Source organism: Muntiacus reevesi, chromosome 3 (genome assembly GCF_963930625.1).
Source record: "Muntiacus reevesi chromosome 3, mMunRee1.1, whole genome shotgun sequence".
Lineage (NCBI taxonomy): Eukaryota > Metazoa > Chordata > Mammalia > Artiodactyla > Cervidae > Muntiacus > Muntiacus reevesi.
Window position 1 is genome coordinate 224511291 of NC_089251.1, and position 26173 is coordinate 224537463.

General features: G+C 41.2%; 1 protein-coding gene across 4 annotated transcripts in view; it reads left to right on the forward strand.

Annotated features, from left to right (window-relative positions):
- LYPD6B (LY6/PLAUR domain containing 6B) overlaps positions 1–26173 on the forward strand; it is a 228572-nt gene that overhangs the window by 112352 nt on the left and 90047 nt on the right. For 2 of the 4 annotated variants that reach the window (XM_065931513.1, XM_065931512.1), the window contains exon 2: positions 2605–2675. The exons of the other annotated variants lie outside the window; for them this stretch is intronic. The gene's annotated coding sequence lies outside the window, so the exon portion shown is untranslated. The remainder of the gene's footprint in view (positions 1–2604; positions 2676–26173) is intronic. 4 annotated transcript variants of the gene reach the window in all.

The window sequence follows — 26173 nt, forward strand, 5'->3', positions numbered from 1 at the left end:
GAACTTGAGAATATATAAAAAATAGCAAACAGGATGTTTTCTGGGAGTGTGGCCTGAAAGAATTAGGACAGCTGCCAAGCCTGGACTGACCTCTGTAGATCTTTTAGGGAACCAGCCCTCAGACTCTATCTGAACTGCTCCTTTGGGGATGGATGCGGTTAACTCCTTCATACAGAGCTATAAATCACTAATAAGTTCCAGGGGTTTCCTCCTCTTAGTTTTTAACCGGAGACAATCTTCAGTCAAGGGAACACAGCTCCAATGTGTGAGAGCTTTTATATCTACTTGGTGGGGGAAGTTACCTTTTGAAGGAGGAATGGGGAGTATGAAATGCTTTATAGAATCACAAGGCTTTTTCTGTGATGTTGACAGCTTCTGCAAATGTTGGTGCTCATGATGAAATAGATAAAGCTGGTAGATTCCATCCAGCTTTCTTTTCTTTCTGCTCTTCGTCTTCAGAGCAGAGAACCTGTAGAATGCTTCTCTGCATACTTCATTTCTAACTCAATTCCTGGTGCAAGCCAGGAGCTCTATAAATCTCGGCTGTTGAATGGATTGGCTCAGAACCTGCCAGCAGAGCTAGGGTATCTGGGAAGGACAAAGAAAGAGACATTCAGACAGGTACCTAACTCAGAGGGCTAACATGCTGACCACAAATAACATTGTCTCATTTTTTTGCCATGGTCTCAGACATCACTTTGTCGACTAAGGTCCATGTAGTCAAAGCTATGTTTTTTCCAGAAGTTATGTACAGATGTGATAGTTGAACCATGAAGAAGGCTGAGTGCCAAAGAATTGATGCTTTCAAATCTCTGGTGAGCTTCCCTTATGGTTCAGTTGGTAAAGCATCTGCCTGTAATGTGGGAGACTTGGGTTTGATCCCTGGGTTGGGAAGATCCCCTAGAGAAGATAAAAGGCTACCCACTCCAGTATAACCTAGAGAATTCCATGGACTGTAAAGTCCATGGGTTCGCAAAGAGTTGGACACAACTGAGTGACTTTCACTTTTCAAACCTCTGATGCTGGAGAAGACTCTTGAGAATCCCTTGGATAGAAAAGAGATCACACCAGTCAATCCTAAAAGAAATCAACCCTGAATATTCATTGGAAAGGTTGATGCTGAAGCTCTAATATTTTGGTCACCTGATGCGAAGAGCCGACTCATTGGAAAAGACGCTGATGCTGGGAAAGATTGAGAGCAGGAGGAGAAGGGGGCAACAGACGATGAGATGGTTGGGTAGCATCACCGACTCAATGAACATGAGTTTGAGCAAACTCCAGGAGATAGTGAAGGACAGGGAAGCCAGGTGGGCTACAGTCCCTGGGGTCACAAAGAGTCAGACACGGCTGAGTGACTGAACAACAATGGCAGTCCTTCTTGACGTGGGTTTTCCTGTTGTGAACAAGGTGGCTTTTTGTTCTGTTTTTCCCTCCCTGGGCTTCTGCTTCTGCTTCATCAGAGGCCCTCACCTTTGATCCCGGAGCCTGGGTGCTGTAGGCCTTATGCTCAAATATGAGGAACGCACCCCTTCTTCTCTGTATTCCTTTGAAAGGCCTGTCGGGCCAGGACCCCGAACAGCTGCTCTTCTCCCTCCACATTTTAAGACAAGCCTTATATTTCTGTGCTTTGGGTTTCTCTAAGACACAACCAGGACATGCTCCATCTGTGAGTCTCCCGCTGAAGACTTCGTTTTTACCACTCCGCTGACCTGTCCTCCAGCCCTTTCTTCTAAAATGACAGATTTCCTGATGTATTTGCATTTGTATTGTTCTAGGGGGGGACAAAACCTTCAGATACCTGTTTAAGGGGAGGAGAAGGAGGAAGAGCCAACTGTTTTAATTTGGACATCAGAGTGTTTTGGCTTCTGTCCTGTAGCCATTCCATAATGAGTCTTTATTTAGGCAGACATCCATGGAGTGATTAATCAAGGAGGGATGAAAGTTAGTCATCCATCGTAGGTACCTGGCAAGTTCTTTTTTATACCTGGAGGTAAAGTTCAAGGTGCTTGCTCAAAAACCAAGGGTTTCCACTTATGAAAAAGAGAGGGCGGCCTGGTCCCACTAAGTTATGTGTGCATATGTGCTCAGTTGTGTCCGATTCTTTGTGACCCGATGAACTACTGCAGCCCACCAGGCTTTTCTGTCCTTGGGATTCTCCATGAAAGAATATTGAAGTGGGTTGCCATGCCCTCCTCCAGGGGATCTTTCCAACCCAGTTATCGAACCCATGTCTCCTGCGTCTCCTGCATTGGCAGGTGAATTCTTTATCCACTGAGCCACCTGGTTATAGCAGGGCTGAATTAAGTGATTCTCTGGGGTTGGAAAGAGGAGCATTGCCGGTGCTCTTTCCTGTTCCTGCCACTGCTGAAAATTTGCATCCACTCTGTCTACATTCTTTGGATATTTCTGCCTGGGGACAAGAGGACACTGTCTAAAGTCTGGATCTTTCTTGTATCTGGTTTGTGGCTGGGAAAGGTTATTGCGCCTAAGGACCTCTTTAAGACTTGTCCCCTGCCAAAAGCCTCTTACTTATTATAAAAGCTTTTTATCCCCATTGTCTACAACATCAGTCATAATGATACCTTTCCATGTTCATTTGTTTAGATATGCCACACTGCTGCCTGCCTTTGGCAACCCTCCTGGACTAGGCTGCTTTTGTTAATCACATGGATGTTGTGAGTATTATGTTCCCAAGTGGATGCAGAGAAGATATTTTGATTGAACTACAAATGAGCTACTCGTATGAGTATGAGCTTACTCGTGCTTACCGTATGAGCTACTCGTGCTTAGCAAAAACTATATTAAACAGTGGTGATCTGGAGTTTCATTAATCTTGGGGATTATGCTGCTTGCGCATCTGTTAAATATTGTGATTTCTGTATCTTCCTGTAATCATATCGACTTTTTATGAGAGAACTTTTGATACTGAGCTATGTCTTATAATGTTGCAATGTAGAGGTGGTGGTTAATCTTAATTTGTGATCCTGAATTCATTTCATCTCAAGTACTTTTATGTTGTAGCTTCCTGAATGTTTTTAACAGGAATGTACTTCAAACAGCTCTCAGTCCTAATCTTCGTACTTCTGTTCATTGAAGATAAGCAGCAATTTCTTTTTTTAAAAATTCAAATAGAGTTGATTTAAAATGTTGTTAGTTTCCAGTGTACAACAAAGTAATTCAGTTTTGTGTGTGTGTATATACACACATGCACATATATATATACATACAGAGATATATGTGTGTATGCTTTTTCATATTCTTTTCCATTATGATTTATTATAAGATATTGAATATACTTCCCAGTGCTATACAGTAGGACCTTGTTGTTTATCTATTTTTATATATAGTAGTTTGTATCTGCTGATCCCAAGCTCCCAATTTACCCCTCCCCCTCCTTTCCCTTTTGGTAACCATAGTTTGTTTTCTATGTGAGTCTGTTTCTGTTTTGTAAATAAGTTCATTTGTGTCATATTTTAGATTCCACATGTAAGTGATATCATATGATATTTATCTTTCTCTTTATGACTTAATTCATTTAGCATGATAATCTCTAGGTCCCTCCCTTGTGCCAAATGGCATTATTTCATTCTTCTTTAGGGATGGGTAATAATCCATTGTGTGTATATGTGTGTGTGTACACACACATATTCTTTATCCATTTATCTATTGACGGACGTTTATTTTGCTTCCATAACTGGGCTATTGTAAATAGTACTTCTATGGACATTAGAGTGCATATAACTTTTTGAATTTGCATTTTCTCTGGATATAGCCCACGACTGGAATTATTGGATCATACGGCGGCTCTGTTTTTAGTTTCATGAAGAATCTCCGTACTGTTCTCCATAGTGGTTGAACCCATTTACATTGCCATGAACGGTGTAGGAGGGTTCTTTTTTTCCCACACCCTCTCCAGCATTTATTATTTGTAGACTTTTTGATGATGGTCATACTGTGACTGGTGTGAGGTGATCCTTTATTGTGGTTTTGATTTGCATTTCTCTAATAAGTAGCAAAGTTGAACATTGTTTTTTGTGTTGGTGATCTGTATGTCTTCTTTGGAGAAAGGCCATATTTAAGTCTTTGCCCACTTTTTGATTGGGTTGTTTGTTTTTGTTATTGAGCTGTATGAGCTGTTCATATATTTTGGAAATTAAGCCTCTGTCAGTTGCCTGTTTTGCATGTATTTTTTTCCCAATCCTTAGGTTGTCTTTTGTTAATTGTTTGCTTTGCTATTCAAAAGCTTATAAGTCTGATTAGGTCTCATTTATTTTTGCTTTTATTTCTATTACCTTGGGAGAGTGAACTAAGAAAACTTTGCTATAATTTATGTCAGAGAATGTTTGCCTGTTTTCTTCTAGGAGTTTTATGATATCATGTCCTATATTTAAAAGTTTTCAAGCCATTCTGAATTTATTTTTGTGTATGGTGTGAGGGAGTGTTCTAACTTCGTTGTGGCAAGCAGCAATTTCTCATTTTATTTCCTATCAGTTATCAACAGGCCTAAACAACTCTTAGTTGTGCTGCCAGGACTGAGAAAAGATGAGAAAGAGGGAGGGGGAGAAAAGACAGGTTGACAAAGTATGAGATAAAGAGGAAGGAGATAAAGAAGGCAGATAGCCGAGTGGCAAGGTGATGTAGGCTGCTGATCATTTGAGGGCTGTCAGTGTCCTGTAGTAGTTTATACATTGAATGTTACCTGTTACCTGTCTGCAGGCCCCCAGAGAAAATGTGGGTGTGGGCCATGTGTCTGGTCAGTGGCACTTCTCTCTAAGTTTGATGACCGAAGGTTGGGAGAGTTGTCAGCGATGAAGACAACAGAGAGCTCGAGATTGCTGAGTCTTAAGTCTGTCTCTTAAGTGACTTGAATTGTTCTCACAGGAAATTGTCTAGAGTAAGACAGACACCCTGATGACCTCCATTTCAGACATGGCTCTTCTCTGGATATGATAACCAGACTCTTGTCTGTCCTGTTTTGTTAGATTTTCTGCAGCATGGCTGATGGCTCACGATTCCATTTCTAGAAGAGGCAGCCTAACAGTATGGAAGGGACCTGTGATACACCGCTTTGCTCAGCCACATGCTGTGTAATCTGAGACACATCACTTCCTCTCTTGGTCTGATTTCCTCATCTCCAAAGCACAAAGAAGAGGCTAAAATGATACCCAGGAGTGCTGTCACTCTAGGAGTCTCTAATTCTGTGGATTTTTCTGAGATGCTTTTCTTTTTGAAGGAATTATTTTCATCATCAATCCTTTTTGGCCATTCTTTGTGTTTTTTGCTCTCACTTATCCCCAAAAACTTTACTAGTCAGACTGGTAGGCTGCCTTTTCCAGGCTTAGCGAGACACCCCGAGTGCAGCAAATAAAAGCAACATTCTAGGTGGAGTCCAGGCTTCCTGGTACACGCTTGCACTCAAAAGGTTGATGTGGAAATGAACTCACCTTCCATGTGCGATGATTTGATTTCCTTTGGGATAAGGGGAAAGAAACTTGGAAAAAGTGTGTGGGTTAAGGACAAGTAGACATGATTCCTTGTGTCCTTTCTCCAAGAAAGGAATCAGATGCTGCTTGAGTTTTTCCATTCATGGCTCCGGTAGCTCCAGTGGTGCTGGGTAAAGCCTCATGTTTTGGCAGCCTCTTTTCTGCAGATGGAAACAAATTCTTTGGCAGCTACACACCAAGAGGGAGAAAGGCTTCAACACTACTTTGGAGCTCCTTAGCAGGGAGAGTTACTGCTGAAGATGAGGACAGCTTATTTCCATCTTACCGACGTGCAGTTTGTTAAATGCGCTTGGCCCTGCCCCATTAAATTAGCCTTCCACTCTCGGTAGCTTGTTGAAAGAATTGCAAGGTCTCTGCTTCATTGCTCCTTGGCAGGCAGTTTAGTAGAGCACTTTGGTAGCAAACGTCAAGCCAGAGTACTGAGGTTTAGAATTATGGCCTGCTTGAAGCTCCTTGGCTTCTGTGGACTGATGCTTTTATTTATTTATTTATTCTGAAACTTCTTTCTTTCTTTCTTTTTTTTTTTTTTTTTTACTGTGGTCTGTCCCTTGTAGTGACAGAATCAAGAGCAACTCTGGATCAGACAGTTTACTGCTTATTTGGTTGTAGTTTATGATTCTCTTTTTGTCAGTTCCTAGGTCTCCTGTGATTTTTCTTTGCATATCTGGGTTACTTCCTCTTTAACTAAACTCAGTAAGGGGTTTACAGACTCATATTTGGGAAGATGATGTTTTGGCTGCAGAGATTCTGAAGTCAAGGTAGCCTTTGTACCCATGGTACTCTGGGGCTGTGTGGTCCATTTAATGAGGTTCATGAATGCTATATAGTATCACTGTGTGTGTGTGTGTGTGTTTAGTATCACTGTTAATCAGTGGTCCTAGTACACCCCCCCCCCACTTCTTTTGACTTGAGATATCAGAAAGGGAGTCAGTATAACCATGTTTCATTTCAAAGACATAACCAGACATTCTCTTTGATTTCTGTTCCCTTTGAGAAACACTCAGAACATTTTTGGGAACCTTGAAGAGTGGGCAGGTTTCAAAGGTGTCAAAACTGCTAAGTCAAAATACATTCAGTGGTTGATCTGTACAGTAAGGTTCTAGATGGGCTGCTTCAGGAGTAACAGAACTTATTGGAGCATTTGTTTTAATAGCTTTGGCTTTTTTGTAGGATGTTGTTGTTTGCTAGAGTAAGGGAGAAGAAGAGGTTGGGAAGTGTCCTTTCTACCTTCACTGTGTCTTGGTTTTTAGTATTGAGCTGCAAGGATGTAATGTGAATGAGCTAAACAAATTTTGAAAAACATCATTTATTTATTTAACAAATATTTATTGACATGACTTCTTGGTGTCAGGAGTTGGAGATACAGTAGTAAACTTTTCTAGGGCATATATTGTATTAAAGAAAGAGGGGAAACAAGTGTGTTTCTGGTGATAAGTGGTATGCAAAAATAGGGAGAGGAAAAGAGAGAAAAGAAAGAAGAAGAAAGGAAACTTCCTTCCCTTGCTGCTTTGGATTTATAAGCTAGATATTATCATTTTTACCACAGGTGTATGAGGTGGTTGCTATTAAATGGGAGTCATGTGTATGAAATATTTGTTATGGTATTTGTTGTTGTTAAGTATTATCTATTACATGGTATTCTGACTTTTTACAAAGTCACAAAAAAGACTCCAACCCACCAAACCCTTTATTGCTTCTGTGGTGTTTGTAGGCATAGAAACTATTCCTTTGGGGATGGGAATGCTATGTAAATGTAAAATTGTTTTACTTCCCCTGCAGTTCTGATCACTAGAAAGTGTTCCTCTGAAATAAAAGCAGTTTGCTTAGGGATAGATTTGAACCAATGATAGAACTTGAAATGATGCCAGGCACCCCACTCTCTCACAGTGAATGACGTGGCAGAGGGGAAGGTTGGTGGAGGAGGAGGCAAAGGAATGCACTGGGTTTGCATTAGCCAAATCTGGAAGTAAGCCAGAACCCATCTAGAAAGTGTAGAGTCCGCCTCTGTTGCTAATCACCACATATCAACCCAGAGCTACTGAATCAACACCTCTGGGATTGGTGTGCTAAACAGTAGTGAAGAGGCAAGGCTGAGAGTGTGCTTAGTAAGAAGATACCTTCATATTTTTAAACAAAGTTACTTTGGAATCATGGAAAATATTCATGGCAAGAATGAACTCTTAAAAGCAGATTACTGCTAATTAGGTCTAGTTTTCCTGGAGACCTTGGTAATATCCTATTGTAAGCTGTGATTTTATAAATTTTGAGAGTTCCTTTAGGTTAAAAGGATATTGTTTAGTGACTTTTATGGAAAGATTGAAGACAGGAGAAGGGGGTGACAGATTGGATGGCATCACTGACTCAATGGACGTGAGTTTGAGCAAACTCCAGGAGACAGTGAAGGACAAGGAGGCCTCGGGGGCTGCTGTCCATGTGGTCGGAAAGAGTTGGCCATGGCTTAGTGACTGAACAACAGCAACAAAGCTGTGTTTTTATAAAATTTGAGGGTTCCTTTAGGTTAAAAGGATATTGTTTAGTGACTTTTATTTGTATGTCTAAACATGCATATGAATGATTAAGTAAGTATGTAGTTTTTTCCAGTCTCTTTCTATGAAGGTTTAAAATTATCTTTAAAGAAAAAAATAAAACTATCTTTAAAGGAAGAAATTAGAGACATCAGAAATCAAATGGGAGATAATTTACCAAGAACTGGAGATGATATCTTATTGAATATTTCAGTGTTTTGGGGCACCATCCTTGATTCTCCCTGCTTACCCTTCTATTTCCCCAGGCTGGATGAAGTACCATTTCTATGAGCTCTCAGATTATCCTATGTATATCTCAGTCACAGAAATGGTCCCTTCTTAATTCAGCATCTGCCCATGGCTTTCTGAAAAGCTGACTGTACCCTTGAGCTCTGAATAATCAGGACTTTGCATGGTCCTTGACATGTAGTAAGGGCTCCATGTATGTTTACTGAATAGATGAATGAATAAATGAGTTATTAAGGTTTATATCTGGTTTGAACTTCTTGGTAAGCAAAGCAAAAAGAAAAATATATTGACTACACAGTTCTCATAGGGATATAAAACAGCATTATTTTTACAGTGTATTTTTTCTTGGTGCTAAGTTCCTGAAAGCATCTGATGAAACATGATATAAAGATAAGATAGTAAGTTTCGAGAAGTGTTTTCAATATTTAATCAGCTACTTGTGCCCTGGACTATATGAAAAAATTACTTTAGTAGAGCCTAATAACTGGAGGCCAAATCCAGCACCTGGAGAACCTGGGTCTTCATTAGCCTTCTAGCAGATTAGCTGCTAGAGCATCACTTTCCCAGATGGCAGGGGGTCCATGAGTTAGCTTATTTTATGCCACTGGACTTTATTTTCATGATTGGAATTATTTAACAGATACTCTATTGAAAGATTTTATCGTGCTCACAGTCTCAAGCATTAAATAGAGTGTGTGAATTAAGGGAAAACATCCGATAAAAAGCAAACAGTGGGGATGCTGCGGTCAGTTTAGGTCTTCAGCATGCCTGTGGGTTTTTCAAATTCTGTAAAAAACAATTTTTTTTTTTTTGCCCTTGCAGACATGTAGGCTTTATGAGAAAAGGATTATTTTTTGGAAACAAAAGTGACTATCAGAATACAGGTGAGAATAAGCTAATAGATATCGGTTTAATTTAAAAATATTTTTAAACCAACTTCCTTTATGAAGAAGGAATAGTGCTAAGAAGTACAAAGATATAGTTGCTGAAGGAAAGGTTTTTTTTTTTTTTTTTTTTTTCTGTGATGTATGAGCTGAGACAGGAAAGACAGTGAGGACAATTAAAAATTCTTTGATTCAGCAACATTATTATTATTTGAATGTTTTTAAAGAATGTATTTTCTTTTAAGTTGAATAATCAATTAGTGGAGAAAGACCTTGAGTGGTTAAGGGTTTTGAATCTCGAGAGAGTCTGAAAAGAAAGGACAGGAAAAAGAAATTTACTGCGTATCTACTTTTTTCCCAGGCAGCTCTAAAGAGTTTTTAGACTTTTTTTCTTTTTGTCTAAACTCTTGTGGTAATTCTGTGAGTCTGGAATGTAGACGTTAAATAAATTGAGTTTGTACAGTTAGTGTATACATCAAAGCCAGGACTGAAAGCCAGTTAAGTGTGTTCTAAAGTTCCAGCTGGTGTTAATTTTTTATATTAAACCTGTTCCAAATGCTTCCTATTTGCATGGAAGGGACTCACCGGGGCTTCAGAGCTTTACAAAGGTTTCATTCAAGAGCGCATCTGGCATTACCTGTATTGCAGAAATGTCATACAGATACATGCATGTCTATACTTCAAGAATGTGTAGAATGTATTTGAAACCATTATGTCTAGAATATAAACTCAACAAAATCAGAGAATTTTTGGTTTATTTTTTGTGAGGTAACAAATTGCCTAGAACCCCATCATAATAGCAGATGCTCAGTAAGTATTTGTGCATGCCAAGAATGAAAGAATCATGGTTCTTTGAACAAGCCTTGCTTTATTTCTATTAATAGAAATTTATCTGTCTCTGTTTTTCTTTTTATAAACAATACTTATACAGGCTACAAATACGTTCTTTTACGTACTTCTTTGCACTTTATAAAGAAATAGAAAAATATATTTTTTCATTGTAATAGAGTCTTGGAAATGGAACTGCTGGATGAAAGGAATAGATAGTTTAGATTTTGATAGGGCAATTTGACACAACGTATCAATGATATTATCTCTAATAGCATGTAAGATTATTATTTGTTTCACCTCAACCTGGCTGACAGGAGGAGTTTTCAGGCTTTTCCCTCTTAAATTTAAGAGGGAAATCTCAATTAAATTTCAAAGTTTGGTAGGCTTACTGCTCTCTCACAGTTTCTATTTATCTTTCTTAGAAGCTGGGACAATACAGTGTTACTTCTTCTGTGTTGAGAGAGTATGTATGATGATACTACTCAATGAAATTATTTTTTTAAACCCAAATTATATTCTTTTTCCTACTCTCTGCATTCCTGTTTGAATATATGGACTCTGTCTTGTCATTGGTGACTATGTGCCTAAAGAGAAAAAAAAATGTCTAAAATTGGTTGTATCTCATTAGCAAGTGCAATTGGATCACTTGGTGAGAAACCATGGATACATTTCTAAACCAGATTGCTTGTGGGCATGATCTGTCACTGGGAGCATGGGGTCCCTTGTTCTGGCCCAGTAAGCAATGCAAATGCCTGAGAGCCCATAGTATGTTCCTGTTGACTGTTAAGGATGCAGAGAAACAACTACTGTCTGACCTTGATTGTTGTCCCATAAGCCAGTGTGGGTGGGCTACAAATATGTTCTTATATGTATTTGTGCAACCAACAGATCTTTCTGTTACCAACCATGATTCTTGGCTTCCTCGATCAATAGAAATTGATCAGAAGCCAGGCAGGAAATTCAGGTGAGGCCTTATGGGGGCCCTGCTGCAGCAGAGGGGAAGGAGAACAAATAGCAGGTTCCCTTGCCTGCTCACTCCCCCAGAGGGCTGAGCTGATTCCTTACAAGGGGTGAGGTGGGGAGTGTGTCCAGGGGTTGGGTCAGAGGGTTGGCGTAGGTGGTGCGCCCACCCCTTTGGTGGTGGTGTGTGCAGGGGGCATGTGCACGTACTCTGTTTTTGCTCTTGGCTCCTCAGAAGTGGCAGTTTTGTGTCTTGTTGTCCACAGTTTGCCCCAACTACCCGTGCACACAGTTATTTTTGGTCTCTTGCAGTTTCTCTGTATTTTGTTGCTGGAGGAGATGTTTGTGCAGGTGCAAGCAGCACAGCAAAGGTCCCAGGTCTCATCTCCACCCAGCAAGGAACGTAGAGGGCACTGGCTTGTTGCTGGCCTCTGCTTTGCATGGGTTTGAAGCAGAGGACTTTAAAGAACTCAGAAGCATGTGCTCAACATTCTCCAAAACAATGCTTGCAGTCTGGATCTTCTGACGGGGTTAGTATTCTGTCTTATTCACACAAGAAAACTTTGTAAACAAGTATAGAGTTGACCCTTGAACAAGCTAGGTTTGAGTTGCATGGCTCCACTTGTAGGGGAATTTTTTTCAACAGTAAGTAACACTACTACATGATCTCTTGTTGGTTGAATCCTCAGTTGGTTGAATCTGTGGCTGTGGAATCACAGACACAGAGGACCAACCCTAAGTTACATGCAGATTTTTGACTGCACAGAGGGTTGTCACCCTTACCCCCTTTCTCCTCTTTTTCTTTTTACTGGGTATTTTATTTTTTTATTTTAGATTCTTATTTATTTAATTTTGGCTGTACTGGGTCTTTGTTGCTACACTTGGATTTTTCTCTAGTTGTGATGAGCGGGGCTACTCTCTAGTTGCAGTACATGGAGGTCTCATTGAGGGGGCTTCTCTACAGATCACCGGCTCTAGGCGTGGGAGTTTTGGTAGTTGCGGCTTGTGGGCCCTAGAGTGTGTAGGCTTCAGTAGTTATGGCACACAGGCTTAGTTGTCCTGTGACATGAGGGATCTTCCCAGACCAGGGATCGAATCTGTGTCTCCTGCATTGGCAGGCAAATTCTTAACCCCTGGAGCACCAGGGAAGTCCTCCTTTTTTTCTGTCTTTGCTTAGGCTACCAGGAAGTTCAGAACCATAGGTAAATTCTAATAACTCTTTCATCGTGGCTTCAGTAGAAACATGCACGGAGCTCCTATTCCATGTCAAGTACCGTGAAAGTGCCTGCGGCTTCAGGTTGCGGCTCATGAAGGAATAGTTTCTTGCCTTCTCGAGCCCCTTGTTTTGGATGCTTGCCCTGGAAGAGGAGAGCCCAGCTTTTCCCATGGAACATAACCGTCTCCATTAAACTTATTAGCACTAGAAAGGAGGTGGCTCATTTTCCTCTCAGGTGGAGACAAAGGCTGCTCTTGTCCCGGGTGAAGGGCCTTCGGTGACTTGATTAGTGCACAGGCTGGCCTCTGCTGATTTTCAGATGGAGACCATCAGATATCATCCGCCGCCTCATTAGGCTGACGCTGGTCCTGCCCCCTCTTGTAATAATGTCACCGGAGCACTTAATAATCTTGGTAAGTGCTATAAGCATGCACTGCAGAGGTAACCCAGGGTCAGCAGCAACAGATGCTCAAAAAAGCACTTGTTTTCTCATCCCCGGCTCTGGTTAAAATATAACAAGGCAAGATGTATAATAATCACACAGATTTAAATATTGAAGGAACAGTACTGTGGCCATATAGCTGTCTTTATGTCTGATTCAAACTTGCAGGTTTTCAAGATTGAGGGGACCATGAAAAATTGGCTGATTGCCATGGACTTACAGAAGAGTTCATTTGTTTCAGAGAAGGCAGAGTAGGGCCCTTAAGTGTTCAAAGATATATAAGATGGGCAATATTTATGAACTCTTCTTTTCCAGTGAGAATGGGAGAAATAAGCCTTGCATTGATTCAAGGAGTTATTAGATTAGACTGTAAGAAGAACTTGCTGGCTAAAGATTGGAAAGACCCATGGGTGGGGAGTGGAGTAGGCTCCCGCCTTTTTTTTTATACGTTTGCACATATGTGTATATGGTCTTCCCTGGTGGCTCAGTGATAAAGAACCCGCCTGCCAATGCAGGAGATGCAGGTTCGATCAATGGGTTGGGAAGATCCTCTGGAGGAGGGCATGAAACCCTCTCTAGTATTCTTGCCTGGATAACCTCATGGACAGAGGAGCCTGGCAGGCTGCAGTCCATGGGGTTGCAAAAGATGTAGACATGACTTAGCAACTAAATGACGATAATGTATGTATATATGTATGTGTGTGTGTACTACTTTTTAGAGTAGACAGTTATTTTTTTTATTGGAATTGGATTCCAGGAACTGTTTGTTGGGCTGTGCACTAATTGACAAATGTATATCTAACCTGCCCTCAGAGAACCAGGGGATGTGGCAGGATTTGGACAGGTCATTCTATATTTTGTGGGTTACAAGGATGCAGTGGGAAGGGCTGGGAACAATGGAGCGTTTGTCTTGGTGCCACGTAGCTGACACCGTCTTCTCTCTGTGGGTCAGAGCTGGAAGACTAGAGCCGTAGGTGAGCTTGTGACTCAGTACTTCCCAGGATGTGGTTGTTGTTTAGTTGTGTCTGACTCTTTGTGACCCCATGGACTGCAGCATGCTAGGCTTCCCTGTTCTTCACTATCACTCAGGGCTCCCTTAACCAAAGTGGGGGGCAATGCCTTCAAAACAGAGCAGTCTGGAAATGGCAAAGTGGAGAGACTACTTTCTGTCCCCATGATTCTCTGACACAGGTTAGCACCATTTCCCTGGTGAATGAAGCTGGGGGAAGGTAAGTGTGAGGAGTCCACTAGAGAGCTGAATTTGATGGGAGTCCAGGGTGTCCTGTGGAGAGGCAGCTGGATGCTTGATCCTCAGGGACTTCATTAGACCTCATACACCTGCTGCTCCACGAGTGCTGAAGTCCCTCCCAGATGAAATAACTTCATCGAAGCTATCCTGCTTTTAGAATACTTCTGTAGCTTTGGGGTTTTATTCCTCATACTGTTTGAAAAGATTTTCCCTAGCTTTTACAATTGGATGGCCGGGAAAATAAATGATTCTGAACCTGTAACGTATTAGCTTGGTGAATTTAAACAAAATCCATCATCAAGGCTACAAGTTCTTTTTCCCTTCATGAGTCTGTTCTTTCTCTGGAGAGAACTTCTTTCCATTTGCCCTCTCTTTGAACACTGTCTAGGTTAAAAGACTACAAAAAACTTCAGTCTTAAAAAATAAACTTACAATAGATGGCGTTTGGCCAGAAGATAAAGAAAAAACTATGCTACAGATTTCCTGAAAATTTAATTTATGTCACGTGCATTTATTTAGTGCCTACTGTATACTTTTAGGGACTGGTGAATAGCAGGAAACCTTGCCATCAATGCTAGAAGGGGCTTACCTTCTAGCATGGGAAGTAAACAAATACTCATGTTAGGTAGTGATAAGTGATGGGAAAGTAATAAGGGTAAGGGAACCTCAGCAAATCCATGGAGTGAGTCAAGTGACTGCCTGGGGATGTGCTGCTGGAGTTGGTGGAAGTTGGGGGTGGGGTGGGTGGGACCATCCCAGGAACCAAGAATAGCACCTGCCTTGAGGAAGGGCTGGAATTTCCCTGGTGTGTCCTTTGGGAGTAGGGAGGGAAGAGAGATCCGAAGGTAGCCAGAATTTATTAAGCTGGTTTGCCATGAAAGGAAGTAGTCTTTCATTTGTTTGCACTGCTTTTGCCCTGTAGTTTTTGACTGAACACTTTCACGTGTACCAGTCAGGTAATGAGCCTCTTGAAAACCTTGTTGAACGTGTTTGCTGGTTTAATTGCACAGACATGTTAGACCCGATAGTTCATCATTAAAGGAATTTAAAGGGAATGTGCAAAAGAATTTGGAATATCTGCAGTTTATTAGGCTTCTCACTAGAGACTTCATTTTATTTAGATGCTGTATTTTAAATGAACGAATAAAGTGACTAGAGGCTTTTTGCCTGTTTATTATTTGAATAGTAATTCATAGAACATGGTAAAATGCAGATAATTTCTTTTAGTTAAAATAAGTCTTCCCTGTCTCACAGTGCTTACAGAAGCAACCACTGCTAGCAGATTCTGTTAGCGCAGTATTTTTCAAGAATGAAAATAAAGACCCCTTTCCTTATAAATAATAAATGACCATGGCTATATACATTGTTTCACACCTTAAACATTTTAGAGCTCTTCAGTATCATAAACATGGCACTGTCTCATTCTTGTTACTATTCAATTACCTGAGAAGACCACAGTTTAATCCTTCCCACATTGATGGACGTTAAAGTTTTTGTATCTTTTGCTATGACAGTCATTACTGTAATGAAAGTCCTTGTACACTCTTCTCTTGCACATGTGTAAGTGTATTTGTATAAAAAATTCCAGGAATGGATTGGTGGGCAAGGAGGAAATGTGTATTTTAACTTTTGATAGATATTGCCAAATTATGACAACTAATACTCCCACCTTGGCCAGGAGTTCATGTTTTCTTACGTCCTAAACAACACCTTGTGTTACGCTTCTTTTGTGTTTGCAATATAGGCCAAAAAAATGCTGTTTTTGTAGTTTTCTTTTCTTTTTTATTTCTCTTAGAACAAAGTTGAATTCAGAGATGAACAGTATTGCATTTTGGTCAAGGAAGGATTGTCTGTGTGACCATGATTCTTTGAAATATGTGGGGACTTCTTGGAAATCTAGTACCTGGTTAATTTTATAAATTTTTCTTATGTGCTAAAATAAGAAAAAAGAATGTGAAATCTCTCTGTTGGGAGCAGGGTTTTGAACGTATTTTTGGATTTGTCTTGATGGTTAAGTTGTTCACATTTTCTGTCGCCCTACTGGTGTTTTTCTCATCTGTTCTCCAACCACTTCTCTTAGAAGAGAATATCTCCTACTCAGTTTTTCCAATTGTTGTTATAGTCAGCTTTCCCTTGACATTTTTGTAGATGATTGTTGTTTAGGAACATTGCAGTTATTTCTTTCTGGTGCATTGCATGCATGAATTGCTCCTTTTTTATCTCTGTTATTAATATTGCTACACCAGCTTCTTCTCTTTTTAGGTGGTGTCTGGCATATCTTTCATTTTCTGTGTTCTTTCTACATTCTTATCATTTTGTCCTGTCCTAAAAATGTCTTTTGAAAACTGCATAGATGAATCAGATTTGTAAACCCATTCAGCATTTTGTATTCTAATAAATGAATTTCATATGTTCGTACTTTTTGAATTACTGGTGTATTTGAATTTGTTTCTGCTATGTTATTCTGCATTATGTAAAAACTTTTTTTCTATTAGGAATAGCTCCTGTATTCTGTTGAATTAATCAGGTTTTCTGTTATTCTTTTTCCCCCCTCCCTAATTGAAAGCTGCGTTAGTTTTCCAAGGCTGCTGGAACAAAGTGTCACCTTCTAGGTGGCTCAAAACCACAGAAATTTATTCTCACAGCTCTGGAGGCTAGGAGTCTGAAATCAAGATGTCTTCAGGGCCATGATCTTTGGGAACCTGGAGGGGAATCCTTCCTTGCATTGTCCCAGTGTCTGGTGGTTGCTGACAATGTATTTAGTATTTCTTGGTTGGCACTGCATCACTCCAAACCCTGGCATCCTGATCACATGATCTCCCAAGGGTCTCTGCAGGGTTTCTGCTCTTATCTTATTTTTCATTTATTTGATATTGAATTGTATGAACTGTTTGTATATTTTGGATATTAATTCCTTGTCAGTTTTCAAATATTTTCTCCCATTCTGTAGGTTGTCTTGTTGATGGTTTTCTTTGCTATGCAAAAGCTTTTAAGTTTAATTAGGTCCCATTTGTTTACTTTTGCTTTTACTTTTTTTGACTTGGGAGATTGATCTAAGAAAACATTGATATGTTTCATGTCAAAATGTTTTGGTTATGTTCTCTTCTAGTAGTTTCATGGTGTCATGTCTTATATTTAGATCTCTAAAGCATTTTGAGTTTATTTTTGTGTATGGTGTGAGAGAGTATTCTAATTTCATTGGTTTACATGTAATTGTCTAGCTTTCCTAACACCTGTTGAAGAGATTTTTTCTTCATTGTATACTCTTGCCTCCTTTGTCATATTTTAATTGACCTAAGTGCATGGGTTTCTCTCTGGGCTTTCTGTCCTGTAATTTTTTTGTGTCAGTACCACACTGTTTTGATTACTATATATATGTAGTATAGTCTGAAGTCATGGAGCATGATTCCTGCAGCTCTGTTCTTCTTTCTCAAGATTGCTTTGGCTATTTGAAGTCTTTTGTGTTCCCATACAAATTTAAAATTCCTTTGTTTCAGTTCTGTGAAAAATGCCATTGTTAAGTTGATAGGGATTGAATCTGTGTAGACTACCTTGGGTAGTATTATCAATTTAGCAATATCGAGTCTTCCAGTCTAAGAACATGGTATATATTTCCATCTCTGTGATCTTCAATTTTCTTTTATCAGTGTCTTATAGTTTTCAGAGTACAGGTCTTTTGACTCCTTAGGAAGGCTTATTCCAAGATATTTTATTCTTTTTGCTGCATTGGTAAATGGAGTTGCTTCCTTAATTTCTCTTTTTGATATTTTATTGTTTATTGTTAGTAAATAGAACTGCAACAGATTTCTGTATATTAATTTTGTATCTTGTAAGTTTACTGAATTCACTCATGAGCTCCAGTAGTTTTCTGTTTTTGACTTCAGGATTTTCTATGTATAATACCATGTCATCTGCAAAACGCAACAGATTTACTTCTTTTCAATAGACTCCTTTTATATCTTTTTTCCCCTCTGGTTGCTGTGGCTGTTTTCCAAAACTGTTGAATAAAAGTGGTATGAGTGGGCCTCCTTGTTTTGTTCCTGATCTTACAAGGAATGCTTTCAGCTTTTCACCATTGAGTATGATATTAGCTGTGGGTTTGTCACATATGGCCTTTATTATGTTGAGGTAGGTTCCCTCTATGCCCATTTTCTGAAATTTTTTTTATTATTATAAATGGATGTTGAATTTTGTCAGAAGCATTCTCTGCACTTATTGAGATGATCATATGGTTTTTATTCTTCTATTTGTTAATGTGGTGTATCACATTGATTTACAGATACTGAAAAATCCTTGCATTCTTGGCATAAATCCCACTTGATTATCGTGGAGGATCCTTTTAATGTATTGTTGAATTCAGTTTGACAGGATTCTGTTGAGAACTTTTGCATCTATGTTCATCCTTGATATTGGCTTGTAATGTACTTTTTCTGTGGTATCATGGTGTGGTTTTGGTATCAAAGTGTTGGTGGTCTCATAGAATGAGTTCAAAAGTGTTCATTCCTCTGCAACTTTTTGGAATAGTTTTAGATGGGTAGACATGAATTATTCTCTAAATGTTTGGTGGAATATACTTGTGAAGCTATCTAGTCCTTGATTTTTGTTTGTTTGGAGTTTAAAAAATTACTAATTCAATTTCCATACTTGGTCTGTTCATATTTTCTATATCTTCCTGGTTCAATTTTGGGATACCATACCTTTCTAAGAATTTTTCCATTTCTTCTAGGTTGTCCATTTTACTAGCATATAGTTGCTTAGAGAAGTCTGTTATGATCCTTTGTGTTTCTGTGTTGTCAGTTGTAACATTTTTCATTTCTGATTTTATTAAATTTTGCCCTCTCCCTTTTTTTTCTTCATCAGTCTGGATAAAGATTTATCAGTTTTGTTTATCTCTTCAAAGTATCAGCTTTTAGTTTAATTGATCTTTTCCATTGTTTTTTTTGACCCTATTTCACAGATTTTTGTTCTGATCTGTATGGTTTCTTTCGTTTTATTGAATTTGGGTTCTGTCGATTCTTATTTTTCTAGTTGCTTTAGAAGTAAAGTTAGGTTATTTGAGATTTTTCTTGTTTCCTGAGGTAAATTTACATCACTATAAACTTCCCTCTTAGAACTAGCTTTTGCTTTGTCCCATATGGTGAGATCAATGTGTTTTTGTTTTCATTTGTCTGTAGGTATTTTTTTTTTATTTCCTCTAATTTTGTCAGTGAACCACTGGTTGTTAAGTAGCATATTATTTATGTCTTATTTTTCTATCTCCTTATTTAGTCCTTTGTCTGGAACATATTCTTCTGCTGCCTCATTTTGTCTGAATTGCTATTTGTATTTTTATGTGTATGATAGGCTAGTTACATTTCTCGATCTTGGAGAAGTGGCTTTCTGTAGGAGACATCCTATAGATCTAACAGTGCACTCCCCTCTCATCACCCAAGCTATATGCTCTAGGGTTTCCCTTAAGAGAGCCGCATGAGGCCTTCTTTCGTGGCAGACTGACTATGTGGGCAGTGTGTGGTCGATTTGGTTGGCCCCTAGCCTGACTGGTTTCCAAGCCCTGCCTGTGTGGATGAGGCTGGTTGCTGTTTAGTGGGATTTGGTTATAAGGTAGTGGGTGCAGAACCCTAGGGGGTCCTAGGGCTAGTGTTGGCTCCCTAGTGGATGGAGTCAGCATCTGGAAGACTCTGGGGCGTTGCCCACCCACTGGCAGGTGCAGCCAGATCCTGGGATTAGTGTCAGTCAACTGGCAACAGAGCTGGTTTCTGGAGTCTGGCTGCAGGCCTCAGGGGTTCCAGAGCTCATTGGCGCTGGGAGTCTGGTTTCTGATGCAGTTGGACATGGGGTCCCGGGTGCCTTGAAAGTTGTGTTGACCTGCTAGTGGGCAGGGCCAGGGCCCAGGTGGCCCAGGATGGGGTCTGGTCTGTATTGGTGGACTGGGCCCACAGGCTGTAGGGATCATAGTTTTTTTGTTTCTGGTGTCTGCCCTGTGGTCAGTGAGGTGGTCTAGAGACGTGCAGGCCTCCTGGTTGGGGGCGCCTGCCCACTTCTGAGCAGAACTGAGACTTGGGCATCTAGTGAGCCAGACTGTGTCTAGGGGTGTGTCCAGAGGCAGGAGTGGGCTCAGGAAATCTTTATGCAGCCTTTTGATGGTTGGAGCTTTGTCTCCCACCTCTTCTCTCTAAGACCAGCAGTTAGGTCTGGCCCAGGCTCCTATCAGAGTACCGCTTTTGCGCTGGGTCCCGGTGTACACGAGATTTTGTGGGTACCCTTTTAAGAGTGAGTCTCTATTCCCCTCAGTCCTGTGGGGCTTCCACAATTAAGCCCCGTTGACCTTCAAAGGCAAATGCTTTGGGGGTGGTCTTCTTGGTGCTGGGACCCAGGTTGGGGAGCCTGGTGTAGGGCTCAGAGCTCTCCTCCTATGGGAGAAACCTCTACAATTTGATTATTCTCATTTGCTGGCCCCTCACCTGGGTGGTTTGGGAGTCTATATAGCGATTCTGCTCCTCCTTCCCAACTCATTGCAGTTCCTTCTTTATATATTTAGTTGTAACTCTTTTCTGGAATGTTCCAGTCTCTTTCATCAGTGGTTGTTCTGCATCTGCTGTGACTTTTGTGTGCTTGTGCAAGGAGGTAAGCTCAGGGTCTTTTTATTCTGCCATTTTGGCTGCTCTCCCACCTTCTGTGTCATTTCATCTGCTCCTCATTGCTTCTAAATTGGTTTTTATCTCAGCAATTGAATTGCCTTCTGCATCTTTATATGTTCTAGTTTCTTTTTACTGTGATCTGCATTTCTATCGATAATCTTTCTTAATACCTTTAGCATTTTTATTACCTCCTGTTTGAACTCAGTCTAATAAACTGTTGAGATTTGTTTCATTATTTGTTCTTTCAAGGGCTTTCTCTTGTTATTTTACTTGGGAGTAGTTCCTTGACGTTTTTGTTTTACTTAACTGTTTCTCCTCAATTCAGGGGCAGAGTAAGTTATCTACTGTGGTTTTTGAACGGGTGTTTTTATGTGGGAGCATTCCTATGTATGAACAAATTCCAGGAGATAGGGGAGGGCAGGGAAGCCTGGCGTGTTGCAGTCCATGGGGTCGCAAAGAGTTGGACACGACTTAGTGACTGAACAACATTCCTGTGTGTAGACCGTGTGAGTCCACTATTGTTAGTTTGAGGGGTGGTGTGGCTGCTGGCCACATCTTTCCTCAGAGTGTGTTGGCTGTTATTCCCTTGACAGGGGTCGTGCCTGGTGTTGTGGTGACAGAGCTTGCCCTGCTCGGCGGGTGGGGCCTCTTTGCTCCGTGGCCACGTGGGGTCCGTTCCTCAGTCCGAGTGGAAGCCCGGAGGAGTTTGATCAGGCTCTGTTGCCCTCAAGCATGGGTCAGGCCCATGTAGTCACAGTGAAGCTACATGCCACCCAGGCAGGTGTCTGTGTTTCTGCCCAGGAGCAGCCTAGGGTCATCCCCCTCTCGCCTCTGTATTCATCCCAGACCGAGTGCCAGGCTGTGATGGGTACCGGGCTGCGGCTTGGGCGCTGTGGCTGCAGGAATCAAGGCGGGTGTGCTGGGGACCCGGACTGTCTCTGTGGCAGGTCTCTCCCAGGACTCTGTCCGTCCCATCTCCCTACTCTGTCACTCGATTCCCTTCCCTGTCCTTAACTTTTCAAAGCAGAGCTACCGTACACATTTCAGCTGCTCCAGACATGCACAGTGAATTACAGCTTCTGGAGGAAGAGAAAACAGTAATGATTTGAAATTCCCACACCTGTACTGCTGTAATAAATACTTAACTGATCTCCTCACATCCAGGCTCGGTTTACTCGAGCTTGTCTTATAGACTCACCCTATAGACTCACCCCTGCTGCATGTTAGAACCTCCTCGGAAGCTTTTAAAAAAATTACTGATGTTTTGGCTCACACCCAAGACCAATTAAAGTAGAATCTCTGTTGGCGTGGCTTTGGGCATTGTTCTTATTAAGAGCTCCCTGGGTGAGTTCACTGCCCAGGCAGGGCATTGTCCGGACAGTCTCCCCAAGTGTTTAGGAAGCACCCACAGTCCGCAGGCCCTGTGCTGGGTCTGGAAGGGCACAGCTGAGGAAGGTTTTTGCATATGCTGAGGATGTTGTCCCACAGCATTTACTGAGGGTCTTCACCTTCAACTCAGTTAATACTTCTTAATTGGTTGATACAGTCCCAGAAACCTGATAAGCTGCCTAGGGTAGGAGTCAAAAAACTCAAGAATGAGGAGGGAGGTGGAGGATAGCAGCCTAATATTTAATTAGGGAGAAAAAGAGATACTACATTCTTAATGTGCACTCCTTAATTTTGGCCTTGTTCACCTTTTCTGTACTGTGCTCAATCGTGTCCGACTCTTTGTGACTCCCTGGACTGTAGCCTACCAGACTCCTCTGTCCGTGGGATTCTCCAGGTAGGAATACTGGAGCGGGTTGCCATTTCTTCCTTCAGGGGAGGGAAGCCCCCGGACCCCCAAATATACTCTATTCTTATTGCCTGCATTCTGTTGGATGAAAATTTTCAAAAAATTTATGTTTTCCTTCCCTGTGTAATTGTAAACTACATATGTTAATTATATTCTTTAGGGATTACTTCTGTTTTTAAAAGTTAATAAAGTTTTTTGTACTATTCATTTATGACCTCTGTTGCATGCATTTTTAAAGTCATGGTGATGGATTTTCCTAGTACAGAGTAGCAGTTCAAGAAATACTTTTCTTTTTTTGGGGGGCCATGCTGCATGGCATGTGGGATCTTAGTTCCCTGACCAGGGACTGAACCTGTGCCCCCTGCATTGGAAGTGTAAAATCTTAACCACTATACGGCCAGAAAAGTCCCAATACACATTTTACATTAGAATAGTTCTAGATTTTAGGAAAAGTTGAAAAAATAGTACAGAGAGTTCCTCTATACCTCAAACCACTATTTCCACTATTATTACCATCTTATATTAATGTGGTACACTTGTCACAATGTATCAACCAGTATCAACACATTATAATGAACTAAATTATATATATATTTCACATTTCCTTAGTTTTCACCTAATGTCTTTTATCTGTTCCAGAACCCATCTAGGACACCACATTACATTTACAGGTTTTTTTTTTGTTTGTTTTTGTTTTTCCTTGGCTGCACCGGGTCTTAGTCAAGGCATATGGAATCTAGTTCTCTGACCAGGGATTGAACCCAGGCCCCCTGCATTGGGAGCATGGAGTCCTAGCCACTGGAACACCAGGCAAGTCCCCTACAGACTATCTTTTATTTTTTTCTATTCACGAATCAATTTATTTTCCAGCGAAGTTTGTTAATTGGTAGCTTTCTCTCTTATAAGACAAGAATATTAACATACTTTAATTCCCCTTTGTTTTTCTACTCCAACTTCTTAGCTAGTGTTATGTAAATTTTGGTTCCAACTCTTTTTAGGACTGTAAATGCTAATGAGGTTAGAATTCTGGCAAGGACATTCAGTGAGAAATGTCTGTTCTTGGTCTTCCTACGTTTAGGACATCAGTGAAAACCACAGGTCTATCAGGTTTCAGCTATCCATTTGATGATTTTTGAAATTTGTCTTCTGAAATTGCAAAATGATGTTTTTCTCAAATTACTCCACCCTCACTCCAAAGACTGGCCATAAAAATCATCTGTGAGTGGCAAAAACTTGTTTCAGTCTCAGGGGTTTCTCAACAAAGATATCTCCATCCAGTTGTCTCTCATTTGGGGAGCATAAAGACAGACTCATCATGAGATGCAGTAAATAACACTGACAGAGTTTAATTGTTTTTTTTTTAAATTGCAATCATAACTAATTAAATACTGAGATGTGAACAGCTGCACAAGAATATTTAACAGATTTCTTGGAGTCATCCCCACTTTCGATACGACTTTTGAAAAGCCTGGCTTATGGAAAGCTGAGTGAGTAGTTATCTTATATTTTACATTAGAAAGTGAGAAACTAACCTGAAAACTAGTAAGAAATGAATTGGCAAGTCTTCGTGAAGGTGTCGTCTAAGCTCAGTCTTGAAAGATGAGTAGGACCCTTTCATTCAACCTGTGTATATTAAACTTCCATCACTATGTTAGAACTTGGATCGCAGGGTGACTTTTGCCTCTGAGGAGCTTATAGTGTGATGGTGGTGGGAAGTGGGGATGGACTGATTCATCGGTAGTTAGTGCAACGGCCTGTGGCCAAAGCCAGCCTGTTACCTGGTTTGGTATGACCCATGAGCTGACAGTGATTTTTACCAAGCAAAGAGGAAGCGGGGATGAGTAAGGGACTTTCCAGCCCTGCTTTTTTTCTTTTTTTTAAAAATGTTTCTAGCCTAAGTGGAGCCCCTGTCTAGCCCTTTAGATAAAGACATAATATATTATGGTTAGAATCACAGCATACCCAAGGGGCTACAGAAACAGAGGAGGGACAGCTAACTATGACTGGGGAGACCAGAGAAGTCACCCCAAGAAGAGGAGATTCTATGGGAACAAACATCTGATTGCGCTTGCTGGGCCTTCAAATACCAGCTGTCAGGTTGTCCATCCTTGATTTTTTTAAGATTTAGTCCTTCTTTCATCTGCTCCTCATAAAACGTGACTTTGGTTGCTGAACTTGTCATTTCCCCTGGCTGTGTTCCCTGTAGATGGGGCTTCAGGGGTTCTGTGGACCCCCTACATGGATACACATGTGCATTTTTCTGGGAGAAAGACAGGTGGCTTTCATCACATGCTCCACAGGCTCCATCATTCAGAAATTTTGGAAGCACAGTTTTAAAGTGGGTGTCTTTAAAATCGGGACTGTTGATGGTGGATTCTGACCAGTGCAGAGTTAAGCAGAGGGGTTATGCGTTTCCCTCTTACTGGTCCAGGCCCAGATGCCCAGGGTCTGTGCACTCAGAAGATGTTCAGAGAGGCTCCTCTCAAGGTATTCTGTGCTTGGGCTGCAGGAGTGGTTGCTTCAGGGACACTGGAAATATCAGGATATCCGCCTGGATGCTTGAGAGAACAGGGTCTGAGAGAAGGACTAAGAGGCCAACAATTTATTGGAAAGATGCGAGCCCTGGGTGATGCGGGCAAAGAAGAGGAGACTGCTTTACTGCTGGCTGACCCCTTTAAGCGGCTGTGAGGTGACACATCTGTCCCTCAGCCACTTACTCTTGGCTCCACACTTCTCTGGGAGGGCTGCAAGAAAGGGCCACACCTCGTAGTAGCCCCTCAGAGAGAGGTTGCGGTGCCAGCCTCACTTGTGTCTTCTTGTCATGTCGGTAAAGCTAATTCTCTCTCACTTCAGGGTACTCTCCCCAGCCTGCAGGGACAGCTCGGGGAGCTGGATCCCATTGCACCGCAGAGCTGGAGTCTGGTCTATCCAGAAGCAGTGGGGCAACCAGGCAGAGGTGGGAAAGACCATTAGAAGAAAAAGAAATTTAGAGAAGTGTATCAAGGAGCCAAAGGTGCAGGTTTGTTTCTATCAGTAGGAGGTAGACCTCTGAAGAAACAACGGGTGTCAGGTTGGGGCAGGACCATCTTGGCAGAGGACACAACTGATCAGAGGTGGAAATAGAGGGAATAGGGAGGGGAGAGTAGTCCCCCCAAGACTGTGTATCACGCTTTCTTCTCTGCATCCGTCTGATACTTACTCAGTTTCTGTTCTGTGCCAGTGGTGATGTGATGAGTGAACAAAAGCAGATCTTCTCTCACAAAGCTTAAAATCCAGGGTGGGAGACAGAGTGTGCACATCATCACACTGGCAAATGTGAAATTGCAACTGTGTTAAGTGCTCCTGGGAGACAGCTCTGAGAGCCTTTGTTAGATGGATTTAAACACAGTGAGAGAGGTCAGATAAGACGTCCTTTTAATTTTTTATTGGAGTATAATTGCTTTACAATGTTCTGTTAGTTTCTGTTGTACAACAATGTGAATCAGCGGTATGTATACATACCTCCCCTCTCTCTCGAACCTCCCTCCCAGCCCTCTAGGTCATCACAGTGCACTGGGCTGAGCTCCTTGGTTATAATAGCAGTTTCCTCCAGCTATCTATTTTACACATAGTAGTGTATATATGTCAGTGCTACTCTCCTGATTTGTCCTCCCCTCCCCTCTGTGTCCACATGTCCATTATCTACATCTCTATTCCTGCCCTGCAAATGTATTCATCTGTACCCTTTTTCAGACTTCCCTGGTGGCTCAGACTGTAAAGAATCTGCCTGCAATGAGGAAAACCCGAGTTCAATCCCCGGGATTTGAAGATCCCCCTGGAAAAGGGAATGGCAACTCACTCCAGTATTCTTGCCTGGGAAATCCCATGGATAGAGGAGCCT